Here is a 12268-nt window from a genome sequence, read left to right as displayed (position 1 = left end):
GATTATTGAGATCTGAGGGAAGCATGGCCTATACCCGTGAAGCCTTGGTGGTTGTCCAGGTGGGTTATCGAGGTAAGCTACCCTAAGTCTTGAATTGTCGTATAGTCTTAGCAAGGGATATGATCCGGAGCATGTTCGAAGATTGTGAAGATATTTGGTACTCGTTAGTTATGCTTCTTGGACTTGACAAATCGTAATGTTCATCTTGAAAGAACGAGGCAAGAATAATGAGTCCAGTGATTGCGCCAAGAACTGTCTGATATTTCGGAGGTTGAGCGTAGGATTTTCCCTGAGATGGAAATGGTCTAAGTTGATAAGATCGCGAGAAGATCTTGAACTTGGTTTGTCTTGATGATCATCTCGAGTGAACAAGACAAACGAGTAGTAGTGCTGAGACGGAACAGGATTTGTGCCAATGACTACTAGTGGTTAAGGATTAACCTTGTCAGAGTTAGATTGATTAAGTCAGTGTACGAGATAGCTGTCAGTAATAAGACATGAGATTGTGTCATTAGATTACTAATAGCTATGTTTTGGTTACCAAGCGCAGGTTTGTTGTAACCAGAGAGTTTTGTGTAATCCAATGTTTGGAATAGTAGACTTGGATCAGTCGAGTCAAGAGTAATTGATCGAGCCACTTAGGTGTTGACGATCAGTGGTTATCTGATTTGATAAGTGTGAGTATCAATCAGCAAATCGACGAGGTCTATGAGTAAGTCCAATCAGCGATGAATTGGATGTAGCAATCGAGAAATGCTTAAGAGATGAGTACTTGGTACAGTCTCGGAGCAGGTGGTGCTTTGAAATCTCTAGGTGGCCGGAGATGAATTCACCAAAGAGTTTCAATTGACTTGAAGGGTCAAGTTAAGGGTTAACTTGACAGGAGACACAAGTGAAGGAATTGGTAACTTCCAGGATAGTGCTTTTGTGATGATGTCTTAAGTGTACCATTGGAGTTTGGGATCCAACGAGGATTGGATACTCATATGGACATCAGTTGTATGATCGCGAGGTGTGACATTAGCTGGGACTTAGTTCTCGAGATCCAGCAGGGGGTGTCACTAATTTTTAGCATATGGTGCGTAAGATTATTGAGACGATCGAAGCATTCACTGATCGACTTAGTGGTCAACAAGATTGTTGTGGGAATTGAAGACTTCGCAAGACAGCGATGCAGCGACTTTGTTCTTTCAAGTTAGTAAGTCACATCCGTGCAGACTGTTTGTCAAAGATATTACGTTGCAGCAGTAGACAATAGTCGGAGGTGTTATATGTGACACACTACTCTAAGCACAAGTGTTTCCCAGGATCGTCTAGGGAATTGACGAATTAGTCTTTTCATTTGCTGAGACTGATGAGTTCAGCAAGGGAAGCTATTTGACTATTGACAATCCGTTGGGATTTAGTCCCAGGATCAGTGTGATTAACCTTGGGAGGTTGGTATGCGATGATGGTATCATCAAAGACTCCGAGTTAAGTTATATCAGGCACTTACAACTGTCGAGTTTCGAGACGGTATAGGAAGCGTTTCCATATGTTTGTGTACTGTGGAATGTCCCAGTCGAGCATATTGGTGGGAGCTTGCCTTAGTCTTGATTTGTATACAGTGATTGCGAGTATGTATAAATATCGGGGGATGTCCATCGATGGAATTCATGGGTGAATAACCTATGATTGAGATGATGTTAATCATCAGAGGCTAGAAATGACGTAGCGTCATTATTGGTGAGTGATGATGTTTTCATCATAGCAGGGTGCTGAGGTATACTAAGAAACATGAACGGTGATTGGTATTAGACTGGATAGTTCCCAGTGTTGCCCTTGGGAAGCTGTTTTGCTTCGGTGAGGCATGGGGAGTATAATCAGTCTATGAAATCATGTTAAGCAGTTATATTGCAATATAACCCTGTGTCATTTAGATCTCTTGAAGAGGATTAGAGCTTTGTTGTGTCAGCACAGTGTTGAGATTAGTGTTTCCTCACTAGAGGTGTTGGGCACTGAAAACTTTTGGTGACCAGTGGATTGTTGTATGCTTCGTGATCAGTAATATCGTGATTGTGACGAAGGACGTATCAGTGCTGTGGCACGTTAGTGTCAAGCGAGGTTAATTATCATCAAGTAATGCAGTGGTTTCCATCTCGGAGAATGCTATTGTGATTTAGCATTTATGCAGTTTGCATATAATTCGACAAGAGTCTGAGTATGTCGGAAGCTATTTTCGACCAGGCACTCAAGCAAGGGTCTTTTACATGTTCTCGAGGTTTTACCTTAGATTTCGAGGATGAAATCTTTTAAGGGGGGGAGAATGTAGTGACCCGTATCCGTGATTAACGATTAATGAGTAATTAATCATGTAATCATGTTTAGGTTAAGTAAAACATAATTAAGGAAATTCTAGGAGGATTAACGGAGCCCAAAAATGGATCCAGGACACTCGAAATTGGTTTAGAGGGTTCCAAGACTCGATTGGGATCGGAAGCAACGATCTAGGATCGGAGAGTCCGATCGACGATCGGAACGTCCGATCAAGAACGGAGCTTCCGATGGCTGTCGGTGACAGGTGTGTGGTTGCATGTGGACCGAATTGACACGTGGCAAATGGAGCGTCCGATCGGGGAACGGAGCTTCCGATCTGCCGGAACGGAACGTCCGATCGAGGAACGGAGCTTCCGATCGATGTCTATAAATATAGGGTCCGAGCTCCTCATTTCTTGCCAATTCCGAATTCCTCTCCTTCGCCCTAGTAGCTCTATTTTGGGCTTTGGGTACTCTTATTTTAGATTTGGAGTAGGAAATATATTTTAGTATAGTCAGACAGTGTCTGACATAGTAGCGGGGCAGTGCTCGTGTAGCGGAGCAGTGCTCGAAGCTGTGGAGCTACAGCAGGGGTGTGCCCCTAGTTGCGGGATAGTCGCCATCAGTGGGCTGACGACGGACGCAGGTATAGCTATGGTCTCCTTAAATTATTTAGGAGTATGCAATAGCTTAGTTAAGGCTTTTAAAGCTTATTGAATGATGCATGGATATTTGCATTGTAGAGTTGATGATAGGCTTGGAACCTAGAGTGGGACTGCTAGGATTTGCCTGTAGTAAGGTACGTAAGTACTGACTGATATGGCCAGCATGATATATATTATATGTGTTGCATGAGTATGTGCTATATGTTTTACCATGTTTTACGGCTTTAGCACATGCATATGTTTTTACGGAAACTGCATCGGGATGATGTGAGTCATGACAGTTTCCATCAGTCGAGGCGATTCTTCCTGAGGATTCGTGTCTTGGGAATATACGAGTACCACGCGGAGTCGCTCTCTAGCCCGGTACTGTGTATTCCAGGCGCCCAGAGAAAGTGATTTAACCCTGATTTTTGAAGTCACTTATGTGTTGCATATAATATATATATCATTGCTTTCGTATTGAGCTTAGAGCTCACGTTCAGTGTTTTTGTATGTCTGGACACCCCATTCGACGGGGCAGTTGTAGGTGCATGGTTGGGCACCAGGAGCTTGGGGTAGCCAGTGACCAGTGAAGACAGCAGGATTTAGCTGAAGGTTTTGCCTTTAGGGTTATTTATTTCGATTGGGTTGTATAAATCGAATTTATTTATCCGGTTGTATTCTGCCGGTCTGTTTTAATTTAAGTCTTCCGCAGCGATTTATTTAATGCATGTTTAATTATGCTCCTAAACTCTGATTAGGTAGTGGATCCGATTTGGGTCGCTACAGTCTGAATCTGAATTTCTATCAGTTACGAGCCAAATACTTCAAGATACACTAAATAGACACATCAAATAATCAATAATTCTCAAATTTCAAATCAAAGGAACTCGTTCAAGTCAAGGTCACCCAAAATCAAATATCCTGAATGACAAAATCTGCACCGTGAAAACAACTCACTTGCATATCAAAACTTAAAGCGAGTAAATCAAATCAGACTCTAGCAAAGGAATAAGAGTCAATCAAACTCGATCGATGTCGAATACAAAAACCTCAGAATCGATAGCAAGAAATTCAAGAATCATGATTTCTATGATGTAATAGCTTCACCAAAATTAAAGAGAAAGCTCAACTGTAACTGATTTTTCTTATTCTCTATTGACATGAGTTTAGCTATTAATTCCCTTTTGACAATAGTCGAATATTATCTTTTCGACTTAACTTATTGTCATAGAATTAATAATCACTTCGGTACTAGAATAATTCGTTGCTAATTCATATTATGCTGTTTTTGGAATTCTTCGGTTCAAGTAGTGCTCTTCTATACGAGTTGTCATAAGATTCTCGTACTAGTCACCACTCTATATAGAACTGCATTCATATCGTAGAAAGGTCGAAATATGTCATTGAACTATTTCTGTACAATCTAACCACTGACATATCTGTCATTTCTAGGTTAATTCTATACTAGTTCAGTATATCGACTAGAATTCTTCCGACATTCTTCTACTGTCATCGTGATATAACCAGTACCGAAATAACAAAATCTAATTTCTGAAACTCATATCATACTTTCTAATCATTTCTATTGCTTAATCAGTGCACGGATTCAATCAGATGTTAACTGGTACTCAGTTATTGCAGTAATATCTATAATGCATACTAGTTTAATACCCAAGTCGTATATTATCACATTCAATATTATTTCCTCAAATCTTCATGTTATCTGTTCTGTCTAATCTGCCAAATATTTTCCATCTACTCAAAGGCAAAGACTCAGCACATACTAAAGGCTCAACAGATAAAGATTGTAGCATAACAAATCATTGATCTATGAATGTATGTTATGCAATCAAGATATAAGTAGATTCAGTCAATTACTCAATTACCTGCAATCTCATTAGCTGGTGCAATTTGAGCCTCAGGTTCTATACTTGGTTATTACCTATGACATTATCTGTCATTCTAATTTTCTCTTGATCTGTTTCAGCTAGGGGAGCTATGCTTATATTTATTCATCTGCTCATGTTTAAGCTGAATCGATCTTTGCTGTTGTTGTCACTATCTCTTGTTTCATAGCTATACTGCTATGGAATCTGTAGTGAAGATGATGATCATAGTTTTTCGCAATTACAGAGACATGAATAAAATTCTACTATGCCTCAGATAGCTGATTCATAGTTTATTTGTTCTGTCATTGGCTTCCATGAACTCATTCAAGTGGCTATGCTTCTGTTTGGCAAATTCTATTTTTCTATCTTTTCTACTACTTACAAAAAGAAACAATTCTGTTTACTTACCTGCCAAACCATTTCAATATCTGCTCTTTCATAAGTTCTTCTGTCAACTTCACCAAATTCTTTCTAAGCCATGGAGTTGATATAAAATCAGGCTGGTTCTATGTTCATCTGAATATTCTTCACTTGAACAACTGATCCAGCTTTTCAACTCAACCCCTTTCTAGACATAGCATATTCTGTATCTTTCTGAGTTGGTGATTAATAGCTTTGAAGTTGTTCGCCTCACATACTCCTCAGTGCAATCATAATATCGATCGGCTAAAAAACTTACCTCAACTCTGTTTTGTTTTGTCTGCGGTTCTGTTCTGTCTGAGGTTCTCATGCTATCTGCACAATCTGTAGCAATATATATTGCAGAGATTATAAAATACAATTTCCGTATAACATACATATAATCTCATGCTTCTAAATAGAACACATACTTGCAAATTCTCATGATTTTCAAATAATACATGCTTACAATGAATTCATTTATTCTGATGAATTCAATAAATCATGCATACATATCAGCATATAAGCATGTAATTCGCATATCGGTGAATCAAGCAATGTTCAATCAATATATCATGTTCGCATACAATTTCTCAATTCAAGTAAAGCATAATCATGCAATACTATAAATGCATGCGATTCAATCTACCCCGCTCAACTTCTATCTTAGTCCAAAACTTTACGCTCTGATACCACCTGTTGTGGGGACCTCGGGTAATCCCATCTTAAGGGGTAATTAACATATAATAATAAATTAATCACACTTGAACGAATAAAATCAAAGACTGAATTTTTTTTTTTTTAAAATGCACTCACACACGGACCTTGGTCCGAACCCAGCACGGACCATGGCACGGGGTCCGTGCAGCTTTTGGACAAAGGTCCGTGCCTATAGCTGAAATCAAAATCAAAGGAATTGCTGAACAGAGAACACACGGACCCTTGCACGGAGGCTTGCACGGGGTCCGTGTCTTATTTTCTCAAAACAGTTTTGGGACAGAGTCCATCCGGACCTAGGCACATGGCATGCACGGGGTCCGTGCCCTGCGTATAAAAATCAGTCTTCTTAAGTTATCAAGTCTGAAAAATGATATAATATATCATATAAGCTTTTCAACATGATTCTACATAATTGACATGCATTTAAACATCAATCTACATATCTACAATACATGAAATCTCAAGTATAAGTCAATACTTAACAATAACAACAATATATACAAATGTTATTGTTGTTTTATCATGTCTACCAAATCATAAAATACATGTCATCTGCTTAAAACCCGAGTCACCACTTCTAATCTTTCAATCTCGTGCTATCAAAGCCACATCTGACTTGCTTATGCCCCAACCTGATGCAATGCACACATACAAACAAAGAAACAGTCGGATAACTCCAGTGAGAATAAATCTTAGTATGAACGACATGCATATAAACTCTATAAGCATATTGAATCTATATGCTATAATAATTCTAAATTATCAAAAACATGTAAAAACATGTAATCAGAGAAATTTACTTTATTCTTAAATTCTTAACGCATAGCTATTCATCTAAAGCAATAGCATATCAAGCATATCAATACATTCATGTCTAGAATGGCATATCAAAACATGCTAGTATTTATAACTTCATATTCTAAACCATAGAAATCTCTAGGTTAATGCATAAATGCAATGCATGTATCAAGGAATAGGCTATCAAATCTGATATCAATAAATCGTAGTTCTGGGATCCCGGGGAAATAAAATCGTTAACCGACCACCGACTCTCCCAATCAAGGTGGTGTTAAATACCTCAATTCCCCTGACTTTGGTGCAGCTATAGTGAGTCATCTAGCTCTGGAAGTAAATCTATCTTCCGTGCCATGAGTCATCTGACTCTGGAAGTAAATCTACATTTCGTGTCACTCAACTACAGTTCTCCAAACGTCATCTGCACTCTAGGCCATTCAGCCCTCTGTGCTTATCAGGGTAGGGTTCAAGATGAATGCAACAGAATCTGGATGCATCAAATCATACATAAGCTAAAAACAACATCTTGAACACATCAATTATATAATCATATGATCATATAATCACTCAAGGATACCGACAAATTTGTAGGCATCAAATGAAATACGTAAAACATGTTCAATACATAAAATAATATAATAAATCAAAGAAGACAAGTAAACATTTACATAAATATTCTGAGAATTCAAGAAGATGTCTATCTTGAATAATCTATCCCATTTATGCAAACGTAACCAATAACATCTATTAAACATGCATATATGTGATTTTAGGCAACTCGATAATCAAAAACAATCTCGAGTTATTATGCCCATCTTATTAATGTCTATTCATACCTTTCCTTCGGAATATGAGACGCTCCAAGTCTGAATAATATGTATCAAGAATTCATATCACAAGCTATTCCAAGTCTTGGAAATCTTGCAATTCTAAATAGCTTCACACCTTGCTTCCTTCTTTCTCGGTTCGAATATTGGATTCTCGAGTCATCAAAATTCTATAAAATCTAAAATGACATGTTCATTGGCTAAACATATCAATCACACTCAATTCTTATTCAGATTAATCAATCTTAATTCAATTGCTATCAAATTCTTGAACCGACGGCGTAAAGGTATAAAATCGGTAATTCCAAAAGCTTAAATATCAATCTTATTAATCATCTCATCTCAATACCAACATCAATTCATCAGCTCAATTTCGAAATCCCATAACTAAAAATTTCAGAATTTCGAAAATCATTCCATAATTCAAAAACATTCTCAAACGACAATCTTTTCTCGATCCGTCTTAGATATGCTATCGTCGTATATACTAGAACAAGTTTATCCAATAAAATCTTAATTCTAACAGCATCATAAAATTCAAACATGGTAGAACTTCATAAAACTTACGTCAAAACGTAGCACTCGGAGCCGTGATCGCAAATATACGATCAATCGAAAATTCTATCGGGCGGATCAATTTTTATCGGAGTTGAAAGAATCGAAAATGGCTTTGGAATTTTTTTCAGAACTCTCGGCCACTTTCTGAATTGTTTTGGGCTGAAACATCTGATTCCCACGTGTAAAAGTAGATATATATATATTTGCATTTTAGCCCCTGAACTTTGGCATATTTGCAAATTAGTCCTCGGACAAGCTATTTAATTCAATTTCAATCCTAAATAATTTAAGAATAGTAGAATTTAATTCTAAACTTAACATATTCTCAAATTAAATATTCTCGAATTAAAATTAAATCATTTCGAACCTTCTCGCATTTTAGTCCTTGAATTTCTCACTAATTGCAAATTGACCCTTGCTCGGCTTTTATCCTCACAGTCAATCCTTGATATTTATAATCTTGGAATTTAAATCTTAAATTCCATAAATATCAACTTAAATATTTTTAATCTTTTAATTTAAGAATTCCGGATATTAAAATCTGAAAATCCAAAAAATCCTCAAATTAAATATTTTTGACCCGAAATTGAAATTTCTAATTTCCATAAATTCTTAAATTCATATTTTCACTCTTATTAGGAATTTAACTCTTAAATTCCGTCATTAAAAACTTAATATTTTCGGGCTTACATGTATCTTATCATTTTCCGTCTTAATCTTGGCAATCTCTGTCTCTAGACTGATCTTCTCAACCAACATTTCCTAGTCAGGTTCAGTTGAACAGTCTGGCAAGTCATTTTGCTTTGCTTTGACTTCTTCGACTGCTAAGCACAGTCTCTGATACTCATTAACTATGTCATGCAATGCCTCTGCAAACTCCACTTGTTTAAAATTATTTGAGTTAAAATCAAATACATGTCCACTCGTGGAAGATAGCTCTGATGCTTGATCACTAACTTGCTCACTGATGGAAGTTTGATCATCATGAGCCATGAATCAGTTTCCTTCATCCATTTTTGTGTCTTTGTCCGAGAAGCAGAGTTCTTAAATGGGATCAGTTGATGGACTCTTGCTTTCTTCAGATTTTATCTCCACATCGCCTAGCTCGATCAACTGCTGCCAAATAATCTTGGTTGTAGACCATGCTCAATCGTCTTGGCAGTGCAGTTGTCAATAGTTGTGTACCAAATGCTCTTAGCGATTCCTCCGAGTGCGTCCATTGATATGAGTTCAGAAACGAGAAGGAACCTCGCTCTGATAACACTTGTTAGATTCTATTGGGTGAGGTGAACTGCTTAGATATCACTTGATGGGATCGTGTTTGGGGGTGATAAGTGGGTAAATCACTGTGGCAGTTGACCCCTTACACTTCAAGATAGATTTCAGTTGAGGTTAGTCAACTGAATCCTTTTTTTCTCGCGTGTCTATGTTAATAAATCAACTTGTAATGTACGAAATGAGATCGACTAACAGATTAGAACATAGATCAAATGAAATCGTGAGTGGGTGAGAATGATAGACTGAAAAAGAGAGAGACACAGGTTTGTTTATGGATGTTCAGAGATTTCAAAGACTCCTACGTCACCCCTTCTTCCTCCTCGGAAGGATTCACTCTTGAATACTTTGACTATTACAATCAACTTACAACAGCCCACTCCAAGACTAGAACTTACATACAATCGTCTATCCATAACTCCTAGACACTCAAGAACTCATCCCTCGACTGATTCTTGTTACAACGAGGTTTGCAGCACCTCAACTGATATATTACAGACACAACACTTGTTACAACTCAAAACTTAACAACAAATGATCTTTACTGATTTGATGTACTTGAATCTTTTTTGTGTTCTTCAAATTTTGATAGAAATCTTTGTGTTGGGTAAAAGTTTTGGTATTTTTCAAAACATATGCAACTGGAGACAAGCAGCCGAGACAAGAAGTTTATACAAAAAGTCCAACTTCTTGCAGTTCAAGAAGTTCAGAATTAAGAGATCAGTTCACATACAAGCAGTTCAGTCCATTATTATGATGAAACTGTTCAAGTATCAAAACTGCTAAGGAAAATTGATCAGATAAATCAAAGCTCATCACATGACTGATCCAAGACATATTTCAAATATAAAGACCATTGCTAATCTCGACATTATTATTGAAGAACGAGGAACTTCATTAAAGGTTGTCATAAAGAATTATTGAAGATCTATAGACATTAAAGACACACATTTATGATATATATGGACGTTGCAAAGATGATTATAAATATGAGATACAAAGCTTAAAAGAAACAGATACACACGGAGATACAAAAACAAAATAAAAAGAACATAAGTTATCTCTCTGAGCACTTTGAATCTACATACTTTATCTGCTCATCAAGCTCACATATACAAGAAGTACATCTGATTGTTGAGGATCAGCAAGAGAAAAGAATCACTGTCAACTGCCTATTTTGTTTACAAAGGAGTTGATATATTTGTATGAGTCTATGGATTCAATCATTACTAAATGTTGATTGTTAGGACGTGATATCTTAACTTTGTGGTGTTCTAGGAGTTCCGGTCTAGGCAGATGGGGTAAGTTTTATGATCTGAGTGGGTTGTATACAAGATGCTGTATAAGCCAAAGTCTTCTAGTGAATCCTTCTCTTATGGAAAAAGAAGTGACGTAGGAGCAGTTAAGTTTCCGAACATCCATAAGCATCTGGATGTTATTTACATTTCTGTCAAACTTTATTTGTCATTGTTCTATCAGTTATTTAGCCTTATTTCGCACATATATTTGTTGGCCAATTAACATTGACACACAAGAAAGAATAGAGTTAGTTGTTTAACATCAACTGCTCATAAAAAAGAAATTTATCAAGTGAACTGCTCACGAAAGTTGCAGTCCAAAAAGGCTATTCCAACAAGTGATTCGATCCCATCACTTTGAAGTGCTTCATGCTCGTTTTTCTCGACTGAATAAGTAAATTGAAGCTTTGATAGCTTGAATGCGTATGCGAGAATTCTTAATAAGTCGGATGCAATTTCTGATGCCCTTGATGAGTATTTATACTCGGCAGACAACGACTCTTTCGAATTCAAATCAATGGCTGTTAACTTATATTTTTTGCAAACATTCCCTGACATCATAGTACACTGATATGTTCTATAAATGGGGCATCTGGTCCGTACGGAAAAGTCTATCCAAATGACTTGCATTGATTCAGTCTTGCTTGCTCAAGCTCTTGGTCAGTTGAGTCGGGCATTAGTTTAGTTTAAGAGAACTGATTCAGTTTAGCTTAGTAAACTGAATGCAGTTTACTTCAAATTTTCAATTGAGTTCTTCGGTTAAAAGTCAACTCAGTTGATATCTTCACTTTAGCTTGTACAGTCTATGTCTTTTCTTTGCTTTTCTTGATGTCATTTGAGCTAGTACAATTTAACGACTTTGATCAATTTCGTAAATATCAAAACTATGTACGGTTCCAAAAAATCGCCATCTTGAAAGCGAATGTTTTTTTTAATTATTTTTTATTTTACAATTTTGAGAATATGTTTTTAAAATTATTTTTTATTTTACAATTTTGAGATTATAATACATATTCACATGATTGGCATTTCACCCGCCGCGAACCTTGAAAGTGTGCCCTGATAAATTAAATTGATTATATAATATAGATTTGGGTATTTGACAAGTACCTCATATAATTTAAGTTTCTTGACATACTCGATTATTGATTTTTTTAAGGAAAAAATGAGTTTTTTAGTCCAGTAACTTTACTCCCTTTGGGTTTGGTCCAATGACTTTTCCGATGTGAGTTTTGGTACACTAACTTTTCATTTTCAGTGTTTTTTGGTCCAACTGCATACGTGTCAGCTACTGATTGGTCCACATCATCATTTTGGACCAATCAGAAGTTGACACGTATGCAGTTGGACCAAAAAACATTGAAAATACAAAGTTAGTGTACCAAAACCCAAATCGAAAAAGTTAATGGACCAAAACCAAAACATGGATAAGTTAATGGACCAAAAAACTTATTTTTTCTTTTTTTAACTCTAATTTTTTTTTTTGACATAATGCAACCTCGGATCAAATTACAACCATCATTTTACACATTTTTAAGTTTTCAATTAAAATTTTTCCCAAAATA

This window comes from Henckelia pumila, chromosome 4 (assembly GCF_033568475.1).
Source record: "Henckelia pumila isolate YLH828 chromosome 4, ASM3356847v2, whole genome shotgun sequence".
Lineage (NCBI taxonomy): Eukaryota > Viridiplantae > Streptophyta > Magnoliopsida > Lamiales > Gesneriaceae > Henckelia > Henckelia pumila.
Note: the sequence above shows the minus strand (reverse complement) of the source record.